This window comes from Cnephaeus nilssonii (genome assembly GCF_951640355.1).
Source record: "Cnephaeus nilssonii genome assembly, chromosome: 3".
NCBI classification, from domain to species: Eukaryota; Metazoa; Chordata; class Mammalia; order Chiroptera; family Vespertilionidae; genus Cnephaeus; species Cnephaeus nilssonii.
In genome coordinates this window covers 50,628,775-50,654,923 of record NC_137074.1, presented here as the reverse complement: position 1 = coordinate 50,654,923, position 26,149 = coordinate 50,628,775, and the positions used below count along the sequence as shown (strand labels likewise).

Here is a 26,149-nt window from a genome sequence, read left to right as displayed (position 1 = left end):
TTGTTTTGTGGGGTTTCACATGAGGGATGGCTCCCCAGGGCCTCCTGCTTCACTGTGCTATTTGCCTGGGCAGTTCGGTGCAGTCCTAGGGTGCTAGCGTTGGAGGGGTGCTGTGGAGCCCACACAGAAGCTGAAGGGAAGCAGAAACAGGGGGTGCTTGCCACCCCATGGAACCGAATGCCTGCCCTAGAATCAGAGGGCACTTTTTTTTTTTTAACTTTTCTAATTGCTTATTTTTGAGGCTCTCAAATGGTTGCCAGCATGGGCTGTGATCAAGACTTCTGCAGCCCATCAATAAACAGCGAGCTGTGGGAGTGGGTCCAGGCTAGAGACTGGCAGGGCCCTTAATTACAGACCCAAAGGTGGAGGATGGACTTGATGGAGAGTCCCCCAACCCCACCTCCCTTTGACAGTTCCCATCTGAATCTAAAAGCAAAAACCTCTGCCTTGAGCTAGCCACCTCTCCCCGAGTCCAGTTTCCCCGCGGTAACCTGGGGGTGGGGTGGGGAAGAATGTAAACCCCCCTCCCCCACTCCCTGGGGTCTCTTCCAAATGGGTGGAGAGAATGGGAGTCAGGTGCTTGCTTTAGAAATGGCGAATGACTGTGTAGGCGCATTGTGTGTGCCTGCCAGGAGTTCCTTTGTTCCTTCATTCATTCATTCCCTCCACATGTATTCGGCACCTACACACTGCGATGTGAAAAAATACCGTGCAATTGTGTCCAGGCGCCCAAGGGTTAAGCAGGCGGCGCGGCCCCGGTCCTGCCCGCCTGGCCCGCCCCGCGGGAGGGGAGGCGGGAGGGCGGCGCAGCGGGTGCCAAAGTCGGAACCTGCTCCGCGGCAGCGGCTCCCGGCGCGGCCTTGACTCGCAGCCAGGCCTGGCGCGGCCGCCGGCTGTGGAATGTGTGAGCGCCATGTGTCACCGCCCCAGACTGTGGGAAAAGGCTGCTCCGCTCACCTCCCAGCAGCTGCCCCGCGCCCGCCCTGGCTGAGCCGGGAAACAGGAGCCGCCCGCCGCCCTGGCCCCAGGGGCACTTCCGAGCGTGCGCCGCACCCACGCGCTCCCAGCCCAGCCCACCCCCGGGACCCGGGAGGACCTGCCCCTGCAGGGCGCGGCTCAGCTCGGGGCAGGCAGGCAGCCGGCAGGGGCAGCCCAGCAGGGCCCTTTCCTGCCCTTCATATTCCCGTGGAGTGATCTAGTCTCCTTGGGTTAGGTAGGTTAGCCTCGTTGGATGGAGCAGTCTTGTAAGCATGATCTCACTCGGAGAAGGGCCTGGGGAGTGAAGGTCGGGAGGGGCTGTGGTTGGAGAGGCCAGACAGGAGGCCCTTCAACCTGGGGGTGTCTGACATTGGCAGCACCTTCCTGAGGCCAGGCTTAGTGATCCGAGAGCTCTGAGCAGGAGGCCCCACTGTGCCCACTTCCCAGAATCAGAAACAGCATCCTCTGGGCTAGGCAGGTGATCAGCACCTCCCTCTGGGTTCATGCCTCCACCCTCTGGCAGATCCACAACTCCAGCCCTCCCCTGCCGTGAGTGGACATCACATGGAGCTCAGGAAACGCCCAGGCCAAGGCCCTTGAAGTCCTGCCCCATGTCTGCCTTGCTGGGACACACATCCAAGGTCACCCTGCTGGGTGGAGCACAGCTACTTCTATACTCCAAGTCCTCTCTGCCACACCCTACACTCCCCTTTTAAGAATGGAGCTCCTTCTCAGCAGCCCTGTGCCCCAAGGAGTTCCCTCCCTGAAGGAGAGAAGTCGGGGGTGGGGCACATGGGAATGGATGGGGTAAACCATGTGTCCCGAGACCCCAGTAGCTTTGCCAAAAGTCAGCCTCATGCTACCAGAGTTCCTACCCCTGGTGCCTCAGCCTGACCTCCCGGGGGTCCAGCACCCTACAAACCTTCGGTTCTGGTGAGTGAACTGTGAGAACCCTCCACAGTTCACTCTACCAGCACCCTTCCATTTCTGCACCTTGCTCCTGCTTGTCCGTCAATGTCCGGTCTCGGGGTCAGAGTGCAATGGGTCCTGAACACCTGAAACACTTGCTTCCTGTTCCTTCTTGTGGCATTTGTAGTCACCCACAGCCCGTGATCTGCATGGCCTCTCCTCTCATCTGCAATTCCATGAGGACAGAGACTATGCTGCTCTCCTACCTACAAATAATAGTTTGGGGGTTCTGCGTATGGCAGCGGCTCCTCTGTTCATGGGCTGAATGAACTAGCAAACGAATGCTCTCCAAGGGCAATCTATCACTGGCTCTCAGTTTCACTTACCAGGTGTGTGACCTTGGACAAGTTACTTAACCTATTTAAGTTTCATTTTTTCTCAGCTGTAAAATGGAGATAAGTTTAACTGATATTGGGTCTGAAGTGACTTATATAGAGGTTGGTACACAGCAGGTGGTCGGAAATATATATAATTGAAAATATTGAGTATACAACTGCTTTTTAGTATACACATAAAATGTGCAAATAAGTGACAAATATTTTCAGTGACTATTTCAATATGGGGTATCTATTTCTCTGTTAGCTAGCCTGGTGGTTTGGGAAACTCCTTGTTACATCCATGTAGATCATCTTGTGTGTTTGCCCCTTCCCAGCATTCTGCCTTGGGCCGTGGTGATGGAGACAAGATTGGACATAGAAAAGCAAATGTCTGGGTCAGGGTAAGTGTGTGCCCCTGTGGCATCCTCCAGCCACTCTGGAAAGACTCCTGTCCTCTCAGACCACTGTTCCTCCTCCATCACTGAAGGACTTGTAACCAGAGAAGCACATCTTAAGCAGCTGCTGTGTATAATGCTTTGTGCAGGACCCGTGGGTGATACAGACCCTCGTGCTCTTACCTGCAAAAAAAAAAAAAAAAAAAAAAAAAGCATTTATCTCCTTATTGGAGGAGCAAAATGGGCACACATAGGGGAAATTACTCAGTTAGTAAGACAGAGTGTCACTGACTTAGTGCTATCATGAGGGACATGCGACAAGTGACATAGGGTTCTGAGGAAGAAGAGAGAAGTGATAGTGGGTGTATTAGTCTGCTTGGGCTGCCATAATAAAATACCAAAGGCTGGGTGACTCACACAACAGAAATTTATTTTCTCTCAGTTCTGGAGTCTGGGAAGCCCAAGATCAAGGTGCTGGCCAATTTGCTTTTTGGTGAGAGCTCTTTTCCTGATTTGCAGATGGTTATCTTCTCACTGTGCCTTCACATGGCAGAGAGACAGACAGAGAGAGAGAGAGAGAGAGAGAGAGAGAGATATTTTGAGAGAGCAAGCAAGCTCTCAGATGTCTTTTTCTTATAAGGACATGAATGCTGTTGGATTAGGGCCCTACCCTTATAACCTCATTTAGCTTTAACTACTTCCTTAGAGGCCCTGTCTCCAGATACAGTTCACACTAGGGAAGTTAGTGACTGTATGAATTGGGAGTGGGGTTACACAATTCAGTCCAGAGCAGTGGGGAAAGGATGTGACTCAGTCTAGAAAGAGAGACCTCCTTGGATAGGTGGGCAGAGAGCATGCCTGGTAAAGGGAACAGCTTGGGCAGAAATGCAGAAGCCGGGTAGGTGAGCAGTGAGGAGCATGGCATGACTGGTACCAAAAGTGTATTCTGGGTGGGACATAAGTTTGAGAAGTTTGGGGTGCAGCCAGGTTATGGAGGGTTCTAAATGCTGGGTGTTTGAAGGGGTTTGAATTCTGAGTTTGTGCCTGATATGCCTGGAAATAGGAGCTGAAGAAGATTTGGAAGTTGGAGGAGCCAATGCTTGTTAAATACATGGCAACAATAAGGCTGTGAAAATGCTTCTCATGGGCACCAGATATAGGAAACTTAATCCTAGTTTTTAGAGATGGGCACTGAGGCTGAGAAAGATCAAGTGACCCAATTAAGGTCAGCAGCAGGTTAGTTGGGGGCAGGATCAGGTATGGCACTTGGCTGGCTTTGCAGAGGGCCCACCTTCCACTGTCCTCATTGGCCCCTGAGTATTAGGTGATGAGAGGTGGCTCAAGGGAGGCCCACGTGCTGGGCTGGGACAAGTGGACTAGAGGGAAGTGAGTGCAGAGGCAAAAGCAGCTGGAACCTACAGCAATGATCCCAAAGCAGCTGGAGCCTCCTGTCCTGGCTGGGGCAGGATCAGCCCATGTGAAACTCTAGGGAGCAATGGAGAGTGGATGTGAATGGAGTCTCCGGTAGAATGAGGAGGATTCGGAATAGATGGGCAGGAATACAGAAGGGCATTTTATATTTTGGGGGATATTTTGGTTGCTATTATCATAGCTGTTTAAGATGGCACTTGGAACCCTACATTTAAGTTAATGCTTTAAATTATAACACACAAGATTTTGACCAAAATCCAAACAATGACAGTACAGACAGAAGGGCAGAAACATCTGGAAGATATTAAGTGTCCATGAGCAGTGGTTGTTCTGATAAGCCCAAATCCAGGGGTCTAACTTCCAGAGAAACTAACAATTTTCTAGCTGAAGAAGCGGAGGCTCAGAAAGAACAAAAGCTGCCTAGAGCCACACAGATAGTAAGTGGCAGAGCTGGTTGACCCAAGATCCATCTGGCTCCAAAATCTGTCCTCTTTCCACCCCCATGACGCTGACTCTGGGTCTGTTTGACGCTTGGATATCGGGTGTCCATGTGGTAACTATGTTTTCCAAACTGCAAATAGGGACACATGATCTGACAAGTGTGAAGGCACTGCTGGGGACAAGAGGCTAGAATGTTTTAAATTAGGACCATCCCAGCAAATCCAGGACATCTGGTAATCATAGCTATCTATGGGGCTGCCCACACCCTTGGCACAGGCTGGCTTTGGCCATTTAATACTCTTTCCCAGCCTGAATGTCCAAGGTCTATTTTTCGGTTGGAGCATATGCCACGGGCAAGTGAGAGACATTTAAAAAGATCAAACAGCTGGAGAGAGATGCAACAGGCATTCTTTTCAGGGCATCCTAAGGAGGGGAGAGAGCAGGAGAGGGCAGGGAAGTGGCAGAAGGTCAGAAGAACAGCCCACGGGTTATAAATCTTGGGAGGTGTAAGGCGCTGGGAGCTGAGGGCAGATTAAGGTTGATGGCCTTCGGACTTTTCACCGGTACCAGGAATGTAGCTGTCCCCTTCTTCCATCTCTTGCCCTTGCTCTTGTTTCTTCTTGAACTCCAACTGCTCCCTTCCTGCCTCCCACTCAAGAAGCTCCTGCAGCTGTGCCTGTGGCACCTCAGGGAGGGGCAGGTGGCTTCTGTGGGTGGTAACAACTTACTGGTTTGCTCTGGGACTGCATCAAACTGTTCTGTAAAATGAGCCCCACAGTAGCAGGTTATTGTAGAATGTTGTGGAATTGTATGTGAAACCGTCCTGTAAAGAATTAGATACATAGAGTGCTCAGTTTTGTATTTAGTGGAATTTGGGGCTAATGTCATGTTGGATTTATTAGAATAAAAATGCCAGTCTTAGGAGCATGCACACTGAGAGGCCTAAGAACAATAATTTGAGGTCTGTGTGTTTGAGGTTGTGCGTTTGCCTCGTTTAAAGTGGTCAGTTGCCTGCTAACTCACAAATACAGGGAGAAGAAAGGAGAGGTGAAGTGGGAGGTGGTATATATGGGGGGCTGGAGAAGGAGATTTTTTGATATTTGCTTGAAATCACATAATCATAGAATGTTAGGGACAGGCCTCAGAGAATGTATAACCCATCCTTTTCACTTTATAGATGGCATACTAAAGTCCAGACAGAAAACTTACTTTTCCAAGTTAATAGCTACTCAGTGGTCAACCTGGGCATGGTCTCCAGGTCTTCCAGTCCAAGTCTAAGGCTCTCCCTGACAAGCCATGCTCAGCCCATACCATACACACAGCCCTATTCTAGGAGTAGTGGGGGAGGCAGAAAGGAGAGGAAATGTAATCTCTAGTGTCAGGGTCAGAGACTAATTGGGAAGACCACGACCCAGTCAGAGAATAGCTCCAAACTGTACTGGATGGGGTGTGAGATCCAGGGATATGGCCCAGGGAGATGTGAGAATTTTGATACAGTAACAGCCATCCAAGCTGGGATTGTTGGGGAAGACTTGAAGGAATAGCTGAAGGGTTGACATGGACAGTTGGAATGATGTCACATTTCCTTTTGCTCCAACTCTTGTCTAGAGGATGTTAGTTAGGTTTTAATCAGATCTCTATTTTGAATCAAAATGTACTAGGACTCTGCTTTCCCTGAAAAGCTCCTTAAACTAGAAATTGATGGTTCCTAAAACTTCTGCATAGCGTTAAATGTCTGTCAGAGACAGAATCTCACCAGTTAATATCTACTTCTTAATTAGCCAATGTGCTAAGGAAAGATCATTCACTAAGTGGTTGGCAAAGCTAATTTGTCATGCCAGTGTTTTAATCTATTGTGCTTTTAAAGCGTTATGCTCCCAAACCATTTCAAAAGTCTCTCTATTTAGTTTCTCTTGGGAGCAACCAATTAGCAAGCAGTCTTTACTTGCAATGACTTGCTCTTAAAGTTACTCATGTAGTTTTCCTTTTCATCTGAAAACTTGATTGGGAACCTTTGGAGATGGGGAACCTGACTTATCCATCCCTACACCCTCCATCACACCTCCCATGAGTTTTTGCCCAGGGTAGGCACTGAGGCTTGAACAAATGATCAAAGCTGGTGGCATGCCCAAGTTACCCTCAACTATCTTGACTACCAAGCCTCGAGTTGTGAGCAATGAGATTTATCATCAGTGAACCTGGTTGTACTAATAGCTCATATGAATTTCCACTGTAAGCAATGTCACCTGATGTCTTGAGGAAGGGGACTTGTCTTACTCATCTTAGCATCTTTATGCTTAGCCCAGTGCCTGGTATATAGTAAGTGCTCAATAAACGTCTATTGGTTTAGACAGACACAAAACCCATTTTCATTAGGCAACTTCTGTTCCAAAACTCAAGCTACATATCATTATAGATAAGCGAGATTTAAAAAATAATAATTTCTTGCTTTGGAAACTGTACTATTAGCTTCTTAAGATCAGTCTTTCTGATCTGGTCCCTGTAGTTTATGCAAGAAGTGACAATTTCCCTGTTACTTCAAAGCCCCTTTCTCTTACCTAGACTGATTTTTAAATTTAATTTTAATTTTTAAAAGCACAGACCCATCTTTGATCTATGTCTCTGGGGTGACAGGATGTTTCCCCCAGTTTCCTTATTTAAGCAGCCTTTTCATCAGCCTGCTTCTCCCTTATTCTAGTCCTTATTGTTTTGCCCAGAGTTTATCATGGAAATTCACATTAGAGAACATTTCCGCATCTTTCGGTGATTTTCATCTTTAATTACTAGGATAAGCCCCCACCCCAACTCCTAATTCCTTGGATGATATCCTTATTTAAGAACATGATCCTGGGCTGCATATTCATTCATATGACTACTAACTGATGCAGGTAAACTTTACTGGAATATAAATACTGTAGCTAGAAGGCAAGATCAAAACTGTTCCCTGTTCAGAAATCTTAATCTTCCATTGCCCAGGGGAAGCAGCTTAACATGTGAGGTGATGCCACTCGCTTCCCATTAAGTAGAATTTTGTGTCGATTTTGTATGGTTGAGATTGTTTACAAGTAACAGGTAAAGATCAAAAGCCCAGAATTGCCTGATGTTCCTGTTTCCTGTTTGAATGTCAGTCCCACCGAAGATGTTTGGAGAAATCATGGTTCTGACCACAGTATCAACTAATACTACCTACTAGTATTTCATGCACCTGAACTATGTCACCAGAGGTTGGAGGAAAAAACAAACTAGTTTCCGTGTGTGTGTGTGTGTGTGTGTGTGTGTGTGTGTGTGTGTGTGTGTGATGTGGTGAGTCTTATAGTTTCCCACAAAGGAGAAAGCATAAGCTTAATGAACAAATTATAACAGATTTAAAAAAAATAAAACGAACTCTCTAAATGTCTTCTGTATATCAAGAAATCAGTAGATCCTTCCATAAGAAGTAGATCTTTTTTGACGTATGAGAATGTTTGGACTTTCCCTGGGTACTTGTGTCATTGTGTCACATTTAGATGGAGAGCTTTGGAAAGTTTGCCTCCCTGTAACAGATGCCAAATCAAGAGAAATAGTACATGAAATAGCCCAGGGCCTTTGGGGATTCAAATGGCTCCAGGCTGACCTCTTAGCCAGACGCCCAGACTTCTACCACCTCCAGCTCAACCCGGTCTCCCAGGCCAGGTCTACAACAGCCTGTTTCCAAAGAATGGGTATTATTATACTGGGGTTAAATAAATATTTTGTGTGATCTCTTTCACCTGGCCAATCACTTATTGGATCAGATTGACCTAGAACCTCTGGTTATTGTAACACTCTTCTGTCTCTACCCTGGAAGAAAAAGTCATCTATTGTCTCAGCAACAACAATAACAGCACACACACACACACACACACACACACACACACACACACACACACTTAGAGCATTTTGAAGCTATGATGAGACATCTTAACTTATTTAAGCAAATTACACAAGAGTTCACATCTGTTTTGAGATGGACTCTGGTAGCACTAGTGTTATTGCATTTTATAAAAAGGGATTCCAGTTACACTAGCTACATGTATACTAGTAAAAGCACCACTGGGGTGGATGAAATTGGAGTAGTTCACTAGGTTAGATCAATATTCAATCCTGGCTCCACATTCACCTGGGGAGCTTTTGAAAAATACCCATGCCTGGGCCACACATCAGAACAATTCAATTAGAATCTCTGCGGGTGTGGCCTGAGCATCTGCATTTTTAAAAGCTCTTGCAGCAGATTCTACTGTGCAGCCAGTGTTGAGAGCCCCAGAGTTAGATTAACGGAGCCAGGGAATCAGAAGAGTAGTGATGAATGTTATGTCATGTCCAATACCAGGTTGATGAATCTGTACCTTTAATTTAGGACAAATCTTCAGATGACAGAGCTAGATAGGACTTTAGAGATCATGTGTCATTTTAGAGAGGGGAAACTGAGGCTCAGAGCCTTGTTAAGCAGTTGAGTGGCAAGACAATACAGGCAGCACTAGCTCTAGAAACCAGGGCCTTTCACTGTATGCCTCTTTCCCTAAAAGTTATGTTGAAAATTGAGAGAAGAGATCAGCTACACTTGTATGTTTCTAGCCATCCATTTACTTAGAAATGCTTAGACACTGGGAATGGTTTATGGTAGTGAAAAGAGCACGGCTTTGCAGCTCTCACACGGAGTGGCGTGAGCATCAAGCCTGCATCATTTATTAGCTATCGCTTATTCTCCCTGAGCCTATCTTCTCATCTCTAAAATAGGAATTAAAAGTAACTATTCATGCCTGGCCCGGCATGGCTCAGTGGTTGAGCATCGACCTATGAACCAGAAGGTCACGGTTCGATTCCCCGTCTGGGCGCATGCCTGGGTTGTGGGCTCAATCCCCAGTGTGGGGTGTGCAGGAGGCAGCCAATCAATGATTCTCTCTCATCATTGATGTTTTTATCTCTTTTTCCCTCCCCCTTCCTTTCTGAAATCAATAAAAAATATATATATTAAAAAAAGAATACACTATTATCACAAATAACAAGTAACACATGTAGAATGTGCTTGGCAAATTAAATGGTAATTATAACTATTAGCAGCATTTAAAAACTCTTGGGCTTAATGTTAAAATAGCTGCAGAGGGCATAAAATGATGCCGTGGTGTTTCTTTGCACAAAATCCCTAAATCTTGCAAAGGTTGTTTTTGATTTCCACTGGTTGAAAACACAAATAAACCCCAACTAAAGCACTTAGGAAGGAATGAATGGATTTCCAATCTGTGTTTTCTTGTTTACAGTGGAAAATATGCAATCCAAGGAAAACACAGGTGGCTAAACTGTTCAGTGCCCCTATTTTTATCAGATGTAGAAGGCTCTCAGGATGCAAAGTTTTTCAGTAATGAAAAATGAAGACTAACTTTCAAGGTTAAATGGCTTTGTGTTTCCTATGGCTAATGTAGGGTTTTCTCTGTATGCCATTTATTGAAAAAAAACCTCTATATCCAACACAAATTCCAAAATAATTTTTTTAAATGCCCACAATTAGCATTTGTAAAGAAACCTTTCTTTTCCCTTAGAGTTTGTTGCTTTGTTTTGTTTTGCAAAAATAATATCAATAATATCATAGGAAGAGGAAAGCCACCTTAGCGGGGGTGGGGTGGGGGAGGTGGGCGGTCAGGGAAGGGGGGGTGGGGCGGAGAGGAAGTGTTGCATGATTGTGGAATGAAGATGGGAACCGAGACGAGGCCTAACCCCCAGCCCTCATGCCCCCCAGGCCGGGCTTGTGCGGACGTGTCTCGGGCGTGACCTCCCAGCAGCTGCGCCACCGCCACCGGCTCAGCCCCGCGGCGGGAGAAACCCGAGCTCCCCACAAACAGTCCGTCTGGCAGGTCCTCTGGTATTTGAGGCACTGCCGGTGGGGAGAGCTGCCGCGTGCCTGAGAGGCCCTGGGAACTCGCAAGCCTGGGCTTCCCTGGTTTAAATTTCTGAAGGGTCTGAACATCTGCAGGGGAACCTCCAGTCCGGGGCAGGGGCGGGGGTGGGGCCCAAACAGCAAACGGAGGATCTTCAGGGAGGCTCCAGGGTGAGCCTTGTCCACCCTCCTCCCTGGCATGGGTCCTGGGTCTTGATCTGATTTTTCTTCTTTATTTCATTTTTATTTGAAAAATATTTTTACTGATTTCAGAGGAAGGGAGAAGGAGAGAGAAACATCAATGATGAGAGAGAGAAGCATTGATCGGCCGCCTCCTGAACACCCGCACTGAGGATCAAGGCCGCAACCTGGGCATGTGCCCTGACTGGGAATTGAACTGTGACCTTCTGGATCACAGGTCGAGGGTTCAACCACTGAGCAACACCGGCTGGACTTCTTTATTTTATTTTTATTTTTTTCCTGCAAATATCATGTGGTCAGCAGGGGCTATGAATAAACCCTTAGAAGACTAGATCTCCTGATACAGGTTTTCACAGTGCCTCTACCTCCCTCAAGTCCTGGCGGTGCAAAGGTGAGGTTGACGAAAAATAATGGATTCTTTCTGGAGAAGATGTTTCCAGGCCTCTTGATAGTAGTTAACGTTTACTGGGTGCTTACTTGGTGCTAAGCACTTTAATGCAACGACTCATTTAATTCTCACCACAATCCTATGAATCCTATGAAATGGGAATTCTTATTACCCATGGTTTACAGGCAACAAAACAGGCACAGAGAGGTTCAACAATTTGCTCAAGGTCACACAGCGAGTAAATGGTAGGGCTGGAGCTTCAATTTAGGCAGTCTTGCTCCAGAACTCATGTTTGCAGCCACTTGATGAAAGATGCTGTCTTCTAGAATTCCTCTTCTAGCACACCAGCTCTCCACAAAGGTAAAGTTCTGGAAAGTTTGGCTGTCAGACACAGCAAGCCAGGAATTTCCTGAATGTTCTGAGATTATCAGAAAGATCTGGGGACGTTGGGGGATGGAGGGAGCTTGTAGTCCACATTCACTGGGAATTATGTGCATGCTGTTTGGGACGTGCTGGTAGATGGTTGCCACTCATGCTGTCCATCTCAGGAAGGGCTTCTTGGCAATTTGGCCAATCGGAAAGGGACGGGACCCACAGTGACAGGGGGTGAGCATTGTGGTCAGTCTGCTACAAGTGTTGGTCTGGAAAGAAAAGACAGAGGTTCGAGTGCGACCTGCCACCTGGCAGCCCAGCGAGCCTTGCCTGAGAGTCGGGGGAGGGTCCCGGCCTCACCTTCATTGCCCCAGGAAGTATGCTGGCATTTGGAAGCCCTACTGTGAAGCCTGAGTCTGGCAGGCAAGTTTATTGATGGGCAGTGTTAGCTGGACTGTCCCATCCAGGGCACCCCCCTCTTGCGATGGCGGTATGAGGAGTGGGATGAGTCACTGGAGGATGCTTTAGGGGAGAGGGCAACGAAAAAGCCCAGGTTCGAGGATGGTTTGGGGGCTCATTTCTTTGGAGTGTGGAAGGGCTAAGTGCACCGCCTCCTACGTACACACACCACAGCAAGTTCGCTTCCCACTGCTCTGAACGTCTCTCCAGGTCAGCAATTTTCAACTGGTGTGCTGAAAGAACCTTGAGAACATGCACTACCTGACTATTTAGTCAGGGGCACTGACCCCTTTTCCCTTAGATTGCCAAATAAAAAAGAATGACAACTGCCAACATAGCAATAGCCATCTGGTATGACTGAATCAAAATTATACCCCCTTTTGGTGTCAGATTGGCAAAAAATGTAATTTTTGTAATTAGTTTATGTGTGCCATGAAATGAAAGGTTGAAAATCACTGCTCTAGGTTAATCCTTACTCTCTGATTCCACTACATTTGTGCTAACAGCCCCTATGGTACCATCTTATTTTATATTTTTAAAATATAATTATATTGATTTCAGAGAGGATGGGAGAGGGAGAGAGAAACATCAGTAACAAGAGAGAATCATTGATCAGCTGCTTCCTGCATGCCCCACACTGGGGACTGAGCCCACAACCTGGGCATGTACCCTGACCAGGAATTGAACCGTGACCTTCTGGTTCACAGGTTGGCGCTCAACCCTTGAGCCACACCAGCTAGGGTGGTGCCATTTTATACCAGTGAAAGTAGTCATCACATTTTCGGTCAGTCCGGCAGGAAGAGCTTTTCTCTCATGATCCCCTCTCCTGGTACCCGCCTTTAGAGTGAGGGGCCTGGCAGAGCAGAAGTACAGAAAATGCACCTCCACCCACCATCAAAGGACAGGGATTAGGACACAGAGCAGTCCTGGGACTATATCTGAGGCACCTGGACTGTACCTGGTGTTCCCAGGCCAATGCTCAGAATACAGTATTCCTTCAGATGGGGAAACTGCTGTGGTGGGGACACGCATAGCTTTTTTGGGCTCCTGCATGGCTCTACCACTGACTTGCTGTGTGACCTTGGGCCAGTTACTTTTCTGCACTCCGGTTTTGTCATCCACAAAATGATCATAATACTAATAACCGCTTCAGAAAATTATAAGAATGAAAATGAGTTCATAAATGTCAAATACCTGGCACATGGTAAGTGCTTAATAAATATTGGCATCTGCTTTTACTATTACTATAAATATTATTATCATCATACAACTCTAGGCAGCTTACTGTACCTCTCTGAATCTCATTCTCCCCCTATGTACGATTGGTATAATACTAGGTACTTTATGGGATGTTGTAAGAGCTAAATAGTGTTAATTACTATTGTAAAGTTTGCAGTAGATGGCTATTCTTTATGCATTGTTTTAGCCTAGTTTACTTCCAAGGGGACAATTTTATTTTCAAATATGAGGAGGTTTCTTAGAAGAGCTCCAAAATACTGACCATAGCCAGTGAGGGCGCTTGGACACGTTGCTTAACCTCAGCCACATCCCTTTTCCCAGCTGTAAAATTGTATGATGATAACCGTCCCCAGGAATCTCCAGGATAATACGAGGGGAACACATACAATAATACACAAAGCACTTTGAGCTCCTCTGAAGAGAGACGCACATAAATGGAAGGTGGTATTACAAGGAGGGGTAATCACTGGGTTCTCTCCCCCCCCCTTTTTATTTAATTAGGAGAAAACTAGTCATTAGAAAGCATGGTCTTGTTAAAACAGTGCCCTGAGAAATCCTTCCCTTGGCACCTAACCAGGACTGTGACTTGGCAAGTTTCTGTCAAATGTGGGCAGCAGGGGACCTTCCCCTGGGCTCAGGGACAGGCCTGCAGATTGGGAGGCTTGGCTGTCTGAGGGCCATGGCCCAAGGTGGCTGACGCAGAGGTGGCTGGGGAGCGTGTCTGGTCCGCTCCTGAGGAGGTTTCCCTCCAGGTCAGCAAGGTGACTCTGCCCAGCTCAGTAGCCCTACTTCCCCCAGGGGCCTGAAGTCACCCTGGTCTGCAGGTTTCAGCTGGCTGCACACCTGGATCTAAGCTTTTCCACCACTGGGCTCTCTTGGTCCCACTGGGGTGACTGCAGGGCTCTGGGACTCCATCCCATCTGGCCTTTCTCTCCAATTCAGTGCAGGGAGGAAAGTCTGCCTGCTCTTCTTAAAATGGGCCATGGCGGAGTAGGGGCATGGGTGCACCCAGTGCTGCCTCTGTCCCTGCAGCAGCCCCCAGCTGGACAGACTTACCCTCCTCTCTGCGAGGCCCATGCTGCCCATCTGGATCTTGCTGAAGGGCTGCCTCTGCTGGGTGCCTTCCCCAGTCTCCCCAGTTCCCATTACTCTCTTTGTCTTCTAGTCTATGTTGCTATAGTGTGATTTTTGTGTCAGTCCTTGTCTTATTTCACCTTTGACTCTGGGCCACCGGAAAGAGGGGAAGGAAAATCAGTTAGAGACATGAAGTACACCAGCTGGAATCACAGCCAGAATACTAGCAGAATTGATTGTGCTGATTTCTTCTAATGCATTGATGAGCAAGTGAGACTCTGATAAACCTTGAGATGAGCAGTCATTTGTAAAATAAGAATTGTTTTAAACTAGAGGCTTGGTGCATGAAAATTCATGCACTGAAGCGGGTGGGGGGGGGATCCCTCAGCCCGGCCTGTCCCCTCTCACAGTCTAGGAGCCCTCAGGGGTGGGAGGCGACCTGGTGATCAGGGGAAGGCAACGCCCCATCATAACTCTGCTGCTGCCACCTCGGGCAGCCCTGGGTGGCTGGGCAGCCAGCATCCGGGGATTGCCTGTGCCTCAGGCCGGCCCTGGGCGGCTGGGGGGCTGAGGGAACTGGGGGACTCCGGAGGCAGGCGCGTGGAGTGGCCAGACCCGCCTGGGGGCAAGCCCGGCCTTGCTGCATGCCTGCCACCCTGGTGGGGCTGAGGGGACTGGGTGCTGCCATCTTGTGGTTGTGGGCGCCGCCATCTTTGAGGGCATGACAGTCAATTAGCATATTCCCTCCTTATTGGCTGTGAGTGCCACCATCTTTGTGACAGCGTGAGGGTCAATTAGTATATCCCCTCTTTATTAGATAGGATATATTGAAAAAATAATAGACACCTATTTATCCACCACTCAGATTGCCAGATGCTACTCTATACTAATAAAAGGGTAATATCTAATAGGACTAGGTCAACCAGCCATCTTCCGGACTTCCGACTTCCTTCTGGACAAAGCCATGCTGGTGGGGGCTGAGGCAGAGGCATCAGGCTGGCAGGAGAGAGCAGTTAGGGGCGAGATCAGGCTGGCAGGGGGTTAGGGGTGATCAGGCCGACAGGGAAGGGCAGTTGGGAGCAACCAGGCCAGCAGGGGAGGGTTGTTGGGGGCAACCAGGCTGGCAGGGGAGGGCTGTTGGGGGCAATCAGGCTGGCAGGGGAGGGCAGTTGGGGGTGACCAGGCCAGCAGGGGAGAACAGTTGGGGCGACCAGGCCGGCAGGGGAGGGCAGTTGGGGGTGACCAGGCCAGCAGGAGAGAACAGTTGGGGCGACCAGGCTGGCAGGGGAGGGGAGTTGGGGGTGACCAGGCCGGCAGGGGAGGGCAGTTGGGGGTGACCAGGCCTGCAGGGAAAGGTAGTTGGGGGTGACCAGGCCTGCAGGGGAGGGCAGTTGGGGGCATTAGGCAGGCAGGCAGGTGAGTGGTTAGGAGCCAGTGGTCCTGGATTGTGAGAGGGATGTCCCAGATTGGAGAGGGTGCAGGCCGGGCTGAGGGACACCCACCCCCTCCCCCGTGCACAAATTTCGTGCACTGGGCCTTTAGTATTTTACCATATTTTCCTGAAACATCTTCTAATGTGTTTTTAAAAAGAAGCACACCTTTTAGATACAGCTAAGGCATTCACTCTCCTCTGGAGTTACCACTTTCCCCTCCCTCCTTGGGGTCACCACTTCTCTTTATCACCTGAATCCATGGAGATGGGTGTTTAGGAGATTGGTAACTGTTGCATTGTGTGTGTGAAATTATAGGTGCATGTCTTTCTTGCACACACAACAGCTATTCAGGAAATCCTCTGACTCAACCTTCTCAAGGTCTTCACTGCTACCACTGAGATCATGTTACCCCTTTGCTCAAATCTCACTAATAGCTCGTGATGTAACGCAGAGTAAAAGTCAAAGTCCTTGTGACCTACAAGGACCTGTGTGATATCCGTCCCTCCACCCCCTTGCCTCCCTGACCCACTGCGACTGCCTCCTCCCTCTCTCCAGTCTAGCCACACTGTTCTCACTTTTCCTCAGACAAAGGGCAAGCCCTGGCCCTCCGGCTGTTCCCTCTGGCTGTGACACTCTTTCCCCAAATACCCAGATGGTGAAACCTCTTACATTCTCCAGTTCTTTGCTCACATTTCACTTTTTAATGAGGACAACCTGGCACACTTTATTAAAAATACAGCCTTCGTCTCCACTATCCTATCTCTTACCCTGCTCAAATTTTTTTCTTTTTCCATAGCACTTATTTTCTACTGACTGTATACTTTACTTATTTATCACATTTGTTATTTAATGCCTCTCTCTTCCTGCTAGAATGTAAACCCCATGAGAGTAGGAATTTTTGTCTATTTTGTCCATTGATCTTTGCTTAGTGCCAAGTAGTGCTTGGCACAGAGGTGCTCCATAAATATTTGTTGAATGATTACATAATTAAATGGGAAAAAAATTATGAGTGTTTCTTGCTGGAGAGGGTCCAGAACTTTCATCAGATTTTCAAAGGTGTCTGTGACACTAAAAAGGGTAGGAACCATTGACATAGTAAATCATCAAAAAGTTTGCTGGAAATTTTTTGCTTGCCAGGTGGCTTTCCGAACGAAGTAGAAAATCATGAAGGGTTTTCTCTTTCTCCAACCTGTGTCTCCCTGGAGAACTGTTGCTGGCAGCGACGGGACCTCCTTCCCCAGGACTGGCAGAGGGTCCTCCCGGATGCAGCCCTGGCCTGACTGAGGTCCAGAGCAGGAGGTATTGGTGGAGAGTGTGGGCAGAAGCTCTGGCTGTGAGCCGGCTCCAGAGAAGCTGTAATTTTCCTCACTCCTGTGTCTGGGGCAGAGGCTGAACTGAACGCGACCACAGTCTCTGAGCTCTCTTGGGGGAGCCAGGCAAGATGCCCAGACCAACAGGAACTGCTTCCTGCCTTACAGGCTCCAAGCCTAGGCAAGGAGCAAGTGCAGGGAATCTCAGAGGAGCCCCAGTTGGGGAAACTAGACATTGCCCTGTGATGCACAGAGAGATAGGTACTAGTTAAGTGGGGGTAACCTGAAAAGCAGAAAGATACCAAAGGCTATCTGGAGGTGATAGTGGGAGTGAATTGGAGGTGAGTCAGCCTGCTCTCAGGGCAGTTAAAAGGCAAGTGGCTAATTGTGGGTGCAGTCCACCCGGGTCACACAGAAAATGAGGAACAAGTGCCTAATTGGGCCCACAAGCCCAGGATCCTGCCTGTAATTAGCAAATTGCAGGGCTTTGATATCTGCTTTGGTAACAACTTGTGGAGTAAATGGCAGGGAGGAAAAATGCACCCCAGCCTGGAAGGTGACTCAGTGTCTGCTCCTTGAACGACTTTCTCACGAACACCTATAGGCAGTGCACACGTGAATATACTCTCAACATTGCCAGCGGCCTGTGACACTTTCTATGTTTCCCTTTACCTCTTTAAAAACTTGCTTAAGTTCTTGCCAGCTCAGGGCAGAAGCTGAGGCCTGATTTCCTGGCACGTGCTTCCACTGTTCACTGTTCACACTGATTCCTATGTTCCCGTAAGGCTCTTTGGCTCATTGCGTGTGGCTCTTCCACAAAATACCACGGCCTGGGCGTCTATTTTGAAGATGTGGCGTTAGAAGAAGTTTAAGTTTAAAAAATTTGGCTCTCAAAAGAAATTTCACTCGTCGTACTGTTGATATTTGGCTCTGTTGACTAATGAGTTTGCCGACCACTGCCTTAAGCCACAACCCCTGAGGCAGAGCTCCTCCTGACAGATATATGACTTAGGGGTGGCCATGGGGAATTCCCATGCAAGTGCCACAGCAGGGTAGAGGGAAACACCAAGGAGTTCTGTTGCAGTATTGTTGAAATTTTGTCCATGAGGATTGCCTGTGCTAGTTCCTGATCAGAGACTGGCCTTCACAGGTTTCAGATCTGTTGTCTGTCTCTGCAAACTTCTGAGAGGTGCTAACCAGAAGGATAGAATAATTGCATTGGGATTGTCATGGTAAAATCTTATAAATTTCCCCAGATGCAGAGACTGGTGAGCACAGGCAATGGAAAGAGCTCTATAAGAAAGGGTTAGGAGATCTGGGTTTGAATTTGGACTCTCTGATGACTCATTGTTGGGTCTTGTCCAGTTACTTAAATATTTGTACATCATCTCTGTCATATATTGACCTGCTTTTATTGCCTGATTTTTCTCTTGGTTATAAGTGACCATTTTCCTGCTGCTTTAAAGTCTAGTAATTTTTTATTATATGGTAGACATTGTGAAGCTATATCATTAAGAATTTGCACTTCGTTATCTTCTTTTAAAGAGTGTTAGATTTTGTTTGGGCAGGCAGTTAATTTACTCATGAAGTAGTCTGATCCCTTTGAGTCTTATCTTTCTGCTTTGCTTGGCCGGTTGAGGTAACCTTCACTCCAGGAAGAGTTTAGTCACTTTACTCAAGTGTGACTCTGGGCTCTTCTGTGAATGCCCCAGGGGGTCACCTTCACCTTCTGAGAGCTCTGGGTTGTTCAACTTACTACTCTCTGGTCATTTCTTTTGTGGAGTTTCACTTTATACACACAGAGCCTAGTACTCAGTAGACTCAAGAGGATATCTCAACAGACTTATGGTGCTCTTTTACTGTGTATTTCCCTCCTTTCTGGAATGGTGATCCTCAACTCCAAGCCTCCTCAGCTCCCCTAATCTCTGGTCTCTGTTTCCTCTACTTGGCAAGGCTGACAGACTGTGCTTGTGATTTCCAGATGGACACTGCCTCCAAGCATAAATCTAAGGTTATTTTAAGGCTCACCTCATTGACTCTTTCTCTCAGGGATCACAGTTTTGCACTGCCTATTTCCCAGTGTCTTAAAGCAATTTTAATTCTATCAAGACTAGCAATTGATGTCTTCACAAGCTAATAAAACTTCAGTTTTCCCAAGTGTAAAAACAGTTCATAATATTTTCCTTAAAAGTTACTTATGGTAACTAAAATACGCAATAGATCTGAAAGCATATACAATGATGCATAAAATAAGCAATGAGGCATACAATAAGAGCTTCTAATAAGTGCCAAGTCTATCTTTCATTTCCTTGGACACCAACAGTATAAATGAATTTGGCATTTTCATGAAATTATAGAATTTTAGAGCTGCGAGGGATTGACCTCAGAGATGATGGGTTAGTTAGTTCAAATGCCACATTTTACAGAAGCACAGGCTGAGGTTAATGAGAGGAAGTGATTTTCCCAAGACCTCATGGCCAGTTAGTAGAAGAATGAGACTATTACTCAGGGGTCCTGGCTTCTAGCCTATGGGGCATCCATTTATTCAGCTCACATTTATTGAATATTTACTAAGTTCAGAGAACTGAACTAACTGCTCTAGTGCCTCTATATAATGTCCTGGTTTGTAGAAATGTTTAAAAATTGATTTTGGAACATTATAGTAGGTTCAGTAAATCAGCATATAATTTTGGGCTTCTCAGGAGTGGGTGGATCTGACTGACATTAATTGGAGCAGCCTACATTGTACCATGCAAAGATGCAAAATGCTTCCAGCATTCTGCTCCCATGGGATGTTCCATTATAGTGCTTCAGACATATGAACATGTCAGGTAATTACTGTGGTTTTATGGCTCTGTCAGTCATGGTTATAGGGAAACTAAGATTTTACTCTGCTTGCAGCCATTCCAGGGACTCAATGCAAAAATGGATGATAAAACTTTAAGGAAAGTGCCCTGCTGAAGTGGCTCAGTTGGTTGAGCGTCATACTGTGCACTGAAGGGCCACCAGTTCAGTTCCCGGTCAGGGCACCTGCCTGGGTTGTGGGTGCGATCTCCAGTTGGGTTACGTACAGAAGACAACTGATTGATGTTTCTCTTTCACATCGACGTGTCTTGGGAGACACAGGCTTTGGTGACAGTGCCCCATGGAGCCTGTCTTTAGCTGCAGATCTTTGATGGGACAAGCAACACTGGCCACTATTTCTCTGACTCCTGATTTCTGCCTGACTTGCACATTGCTCAAACCAGCCAAACCTTTCTACACTGGCCTTTTCCCTTTTTCTCAGTTCTAAGGGACCAGCATCCTGGAGTAGGTGAAACCCTTCACTCAGCTCTTTAGTAATGACTGATGCTGAGCATACAGTTATCTGTCAGCCAAGGAAAGCTGGAAGCAGGGAGCACTGTTAAGAGAGCAGGATTTCAGCCATGCCAGTTTCCTCCTTCCCCAGTTTCCTCTCTGCCCATGCCCTAAGTCACAAATGCTTTGTCCTGGCAAAGCAGATGCAGCTAGAGTCTCATTCAAAGAACGCCTACAGGCTCTGACTTCCCTCCTTTGCTTTTAACTCAAATGGGATGCTGTACTTTTATAAATCCTGTCATTGAGGGGTTGGGTCTAAGTCCCTTCTCCTTGAATCTAGATGTGCTTATGACTGCTTTGACAAAAGTTTGACAGAAGTGACCCTATGTGATTCCAAAGCCAGGTCATAAAAAATCAGGTTACTTCTACTTGGTTCACTGGAAACTTTGTTCTCTGATCAACAGTCCCCACTGAGCCTAGTCTTCTAGCCATGTCCATCCATGAACCTGAGATGTGAATGAAGCCATCTTAGACCCTTCAGAACAGCCCATCTACCAGCTGAATACCTCCAAGTCAATGTCATTCATGGCACGTGGAACAGAATTGCTAAGCCAAGCTCAGCCTCAATTCCCAACCCACACAAATCAGGAGATATAATAAAATGGTTGTTGAATCCACTAAATTTGGGGATGGTTGGTATGCAGCAACAGGTAACTAGAACACTAGACATAAATAGAGAAAATTTTGCTGTCGGGTTTTGATAAATTTAGGTTGATTTCATGTGATTGACCCTATCCATCTGCTCCTGACCATGATAATTCATTTTGCTTAAAACTTGGATCAAGTTACCTCTTGACTGAGCCAAAATTTGACCTGGGTTCATGGACAGCTCCTTGAGCCACAGCAAGGCTCTCAAGCTTCCCAACTCATTTGGTTGTCAGTAAACTTGCACACGTAACCACACACACCACTTATTCCAACACAATGGCTTCCTGCTACCTTAATCCAAATGATTTGCAAAAAAAAAAAAAAAGTCATGAAATGGAAGTGTAGCTTTGAAAGCCCTTTTCTATGGATCTGGATAAACAATATAGAGACAACATTTTCTCAGCATCTCCACAGACAGAAAGGGTACGGTCCAACTTCTTAGCTTACACCTACCTTCACATGTGGAATCTAGGATTGCCATATGGGGGCTTTTCTCCCCTGTAACCATCATTTCTGTCCTTACTTCACACAGAGAGCTGGGACTGAGACATTTTTAAATGAATTGGAAGTCAACAAGACCAAGTCATCAGCCTATTTTTCAGTCTTGATTTGGGGAAAGTTCCCAGTTTACTGAGTAGGGTGAGTGTAGGAATAGGGGTGGTTTGAATCTCCAAGATCAAGTGATTTCTCTCAGCATGCTAACAGGGCAAATGTGGCCTTGGAGTCAGAAGATGTTGGTTCAGACCTGAGTGCTACCACATGCTTCTTACGTGATCTTTGTTATTTAATCTCTTTTAGTCTTAGTTTTCTCACTAGTCAGAAGCATACAGTTTTAACCAATTTCACAGGAAATATGATGCTGCCTTAATTTGGGTTTGGCCAGAAGCATACCCTTAGACAAGGATTTGAGTGCAAATGGTCTAATTGGGAAGGGGAGGGAGCACAGGTAAAGGCATGGGCAGTGATATAGGGAAAGGAAGGCAACCAGGAAAGGGTTTGTGGTCAAACCAGTGACCACTGTGGGCAACTGCAGCTTAATTCCAACAGAGACACTCTAGGAAAGTTGTAAGACATATGCCTCAAAATTGATCCTCCCTAAGCGGGGAGGGAGCTGGGGTTATGCACCAACTCCTCTCAGTCCTTGGATGCCGGCTGCTCCCTCAGGCTCAGATACGCAGATGCTAGTAGTGGGAAGTTTCTGGAGCACCCTGAAAGCCTGAGGTTGAGGGTCTGATAGCCTTTGTTAGAGAGCGTTGACCAAGATACAAGCAGAAGGCTGGGATACAGCAGGCACCCCAACCAAGGCCCGCTCATTTCTTTTCGTATCTCTTTTAATTGCCTCAACCCACAGTGACCTCTGCCTTTTATTGTCCTTATTGAATAACCAGGTCAGTTGGCACTTGATATACATGGTTGTATCTACTGATAGCTTGTCCCCGGATAAATAGTAAATCCATCGAGTCAGCTCCTCCTATTTTTATGCATTGTTGCATCTCCCACAGTACCCAGCTCAGCAAGAAATATATGGTAGATGCTCAGTAGTAAATACTAAGACAACGTGGGCCAAACAACCTTGGTTTATAATCAGAAGGGGTTTGCACAGGTCAGGTGGGGTGACATATGTAAAAGTGCGTTGATGTATCTAAAATATTGTGCTAATGTGAGAGGCAATTAATTATCCAGTTTATTGTTCCTCTTTTATTTATATTCCTGAGGTTAAAGATAGCAATAATACTTTGAGGCTACAATGACTCTCAAAGTGAGGCAGAAAGAAAAATATATTTGGGGAAAACAGTTTCCCAGTCTCCCTTTTATTTTCTCCAATTATTGGGAAACAATCAAATCCCTTGTTACCCCCTGCTTGGCTTGCGTGTATTTTATATTTAGACATTGACATTGGCCATGCAGTATATAGGCTATGGGAGTAATGAGTAATTTGCTGCACCCTCTAATAATTTACATGTATTAATTCTCATCATGACTCTCTGAAGGAAATTCTGTTTTTTCCATTTTACAGATGAGGTAATTAGGTACAACCTGCACAAGGTCACACAGTGGTTAAATGGCAGGGCCAGGATTTAACTGGGTTGTCTGCTCCTGTGGCCATAATAATGAATGCACATAACTGTATTCTAAATGAACTGTAGAGCAGCATAGTGTTTGTGTCCTGAATCATTTTTTCCCTCCAGCACCAGTATTCAGTGAAGTAAATTCTTATATGTGGTCATTTGGAAATTGGTACTGATGAGTCTAATATTATTGCTTTTTGTATCCTTTCTCCAGTATTGCTAATATGTCTATTGGGATCAGAAGTTCACCAAAGTGCTTCGCTGGATGGAGGTTGGTTTCCCAGTGTCATATTTGCTCTGAAGAGTCTGATTCTTGGGGAGCAGAGTGAGTCAGACCCTGAATGGGGAGTCAGGAGGCATGGGTTCCTGTGCAGCTGGAGACTCGCTGAGGGGATGAGGTGACCAACTGTCACAGTTTGCTCAGGACTGAGAGGTTTCCTGGGAAGCAGAACTTTTCATGTTAAAAATGGGTCGTCCTGGGAAAATTGAGATGAATGGTCACCCTAACTCATATGCCGAAGTATTAAATAAGGATGCTGTTTTCATGCTTGTGTTTTTTAATCCTCACCAGAGGATATTTTCCCATTGATTTCTTAGAGAGAGGGAAAGACAGAGAGAAACATTGATGTGAGAGAAACACATCAATTGGTTGCCTCCTGACTAGGTCCTGGGCTGGGGAGGAGCCTGCAACCGAGGTATGTGCCCTTGACCGGAATTGAACCTGGGACCCTTTAGTCTGCAGGCTGATGTTCTATCCACTAAGCCAAACTGGCTAGGGCAAGAATGCTTTTTTTCTTTTCTTTTTAACCAAAAAAACAGAAGGAAGAGCTCTATAGATTTTTAAATGACAAATGGACATGGATGTGTTCCTGTAGAGATTACCTCTCGGCTATGAGAAGAAAGCTATTAGATGTATTTCAAAAGTCTCAAGTTTCTGTGACTTAGGAAAGCTGCATTGGAAGGAAATTTAAGCCAGAAGACCCAGAGTCCCATTTATGAACTTCATACTGTGTGACTTAGAAAATTATTCTAACTTCTTAGAGTCTCAGTTTGCTCAGCTGAGAAAAGGGAAGATAGCCCATCTGGTCTTACTCATAGGGGTTGTGCCTGTGGAATTGGAAAGTTTACTCCTTTGTAGCCGCTCACCACATTCCTACAGAATGACTAAGAGCTGCAGTGAACAATCATCGTGGAACACAGTAAGTGCAGGTCACCTGGATACTATGTGGAAGGCGAGCCTCATGAGAAAATACATCTCCACACACACAATTCTAATACCATGTATAAGAGTCATAGACTCCTGTCAACTGATTAAGCAACCATGGTTCAGCCAGGTACCTCATTTTGAGGTCTCCAGGATTCAAGATTTGTCCCTAGAAACTCAGAGGAAAGTATGTATGGATTAAAATGAAATATCCAAGTCATTAGAACTCTTATATACAAAAAATCTGTAATAACCTGCTCTGTCTCCTCTCTCTGCCTCCTCTAACATTGCCCCATGTGACCTGTAGGGTGGGGGCCAGAGCTCTGATATCATTTGCAGCCTCCCTTCAGGGCCTAGTGGCCCTATTCATTACTTTAGATTCATGCATCAACTGTCCTTCCTGGTACTAACCTCTGCTGTGGTCTTAACTCAGGTCTAGACTTGGCTCTGGACCCAGCCTTTCCCCTTCCTTTACTAGAATCAGAGCTATGGATATGGGGTTACATGACTTGCCCTCCAACAGATTTCTTTTTTTAAAAATTGAATTTATTGGGGTGATATTGGTTAATGAAATTATACATCACCTGTATATTATATTATGTGTTCACCACCCCAAGTCAAGTCTCCTTCTATCACCATATATTCCCCCCCCCCCCCCATTCTTCTCCTACCTCCCCTGCCTGCCCCTTCCCCTCTGGTAATCGTCATGCTGTTGTCTGTGTCTATCAGGTGTTTTCTCGTTTTTGGTTTTTGCTTAATCCCTTCACTTTTTTCACCCAGCCCTGTCCCTCCAATAGATTTCTATGTGCTCAAGTCTTCTCTCTCTCTCTTTCTTTCTTTCTTTTTTGCTGGGGTGGGGGGGAGGTCCTAAGGATTGGCTGCTAGAGGACATATAGAGAAAAGGTTCACATGACTCTTCTGCAGCACTTTATGGGGCTTCCAGATTTGTTGCTCTAAAAATTCAGCATGAAGAAAGGCCACCTAAAGACCATGTTAAGATGTGACTTCCACTCCCTGTCCCTGGAGTTGCCGATTCAGTACATGGCAAGAATCTGGGTTTCTAAATAAGCTATTTGGTAGCTTCTGACACCTGTGCTCTGAGTTATATTAAAGAAGTACTGCTGGGAATTGGGGCCCTTTAGTTAGATATTCGAGCTAAGCTAGAAATATGGATGAAGAACTTTTAGAGACTGAGAATGTGATATTTAAAAAACTTAGTCTTTGGTGCTTTGCCTCAGGGTCCTGTCGTTGGCTGAGGTAGTCATTGTTTAGAATTGAAACATGATTCAGGTATTTTTCATTTTCTGACTGTTTGGATATTTGTAAAATGGAGAATTGACCCAAGATCTTGGATACCTTTGCAAACATTAACTTTTTTGACCTCCTGACATTCTGGAACGTGAGATGCAGGGATTATTGCACCCATTGTGTAAGTGGGAAACTCAGCCAAGGCTTAAAAACACCCATCACTGTGCATTCTCTTGCAATTTCCAAGCCTTTGTACACGCCTTCCCTTGCTTGACCTTCACAGGAGACTGTTGCGGGTAATATTATGGTCTCTACTTCACAGGGGAGGGAGTCTGGGCTCAGAGCAGTGATGGGGCTACTCAAGGGCATAGAGTGGAAGAGCTGACACCAGGACCCCCTGGCTGCTCTGGCTCCCGAGGTCACTCTTTTCAATGCATCCAACTGCCTCTCTAGAGAAGACAACAGCACAACTGAGAGGGAACCAGGACACCCTGATTTGAGGGAAACAAATGTGTTTTTTTCCAGGCCCGTGGATACCTCTGCTCCCAAGACTTCAGATCCGCCGTGACCATTTGCTAGATCTACCCATTGCATCACCTGCCAAGCAGGGAAAAAAGGAAGGGTTCCTTCGGGACTTCCTGGGTAAAACAAGGACAGATGGCAACTTAATTTAAAAGAAATGGAGGAAAAACTAGAAAATAAAAGCGACAAATGGACATGGATGTG

General features: G+C 46.4%; 1 long non-coding RNA gene across 1 annotated transcript; it reads left to right on the top strand.

Annotated features, from left to right (window-relative positions):
• The first annotated feature begins 2,610 nt into the window (after positions 1 to 2,610).
• Positions 2,611 to 26,017, top strand: LOC307096910. Its single transcript, XR_013813319.1, has 3 exons — positions 2,611 to 2,665; positions 23,186 to 23,242; positions 25,949 to 26,017. It is a non-coding gene; the product is annotated as an uncharacterized lncRNA (long non-coding RNA).
• Positions 26,018 to 26,149: the final 132 nt, after the last annotated feature.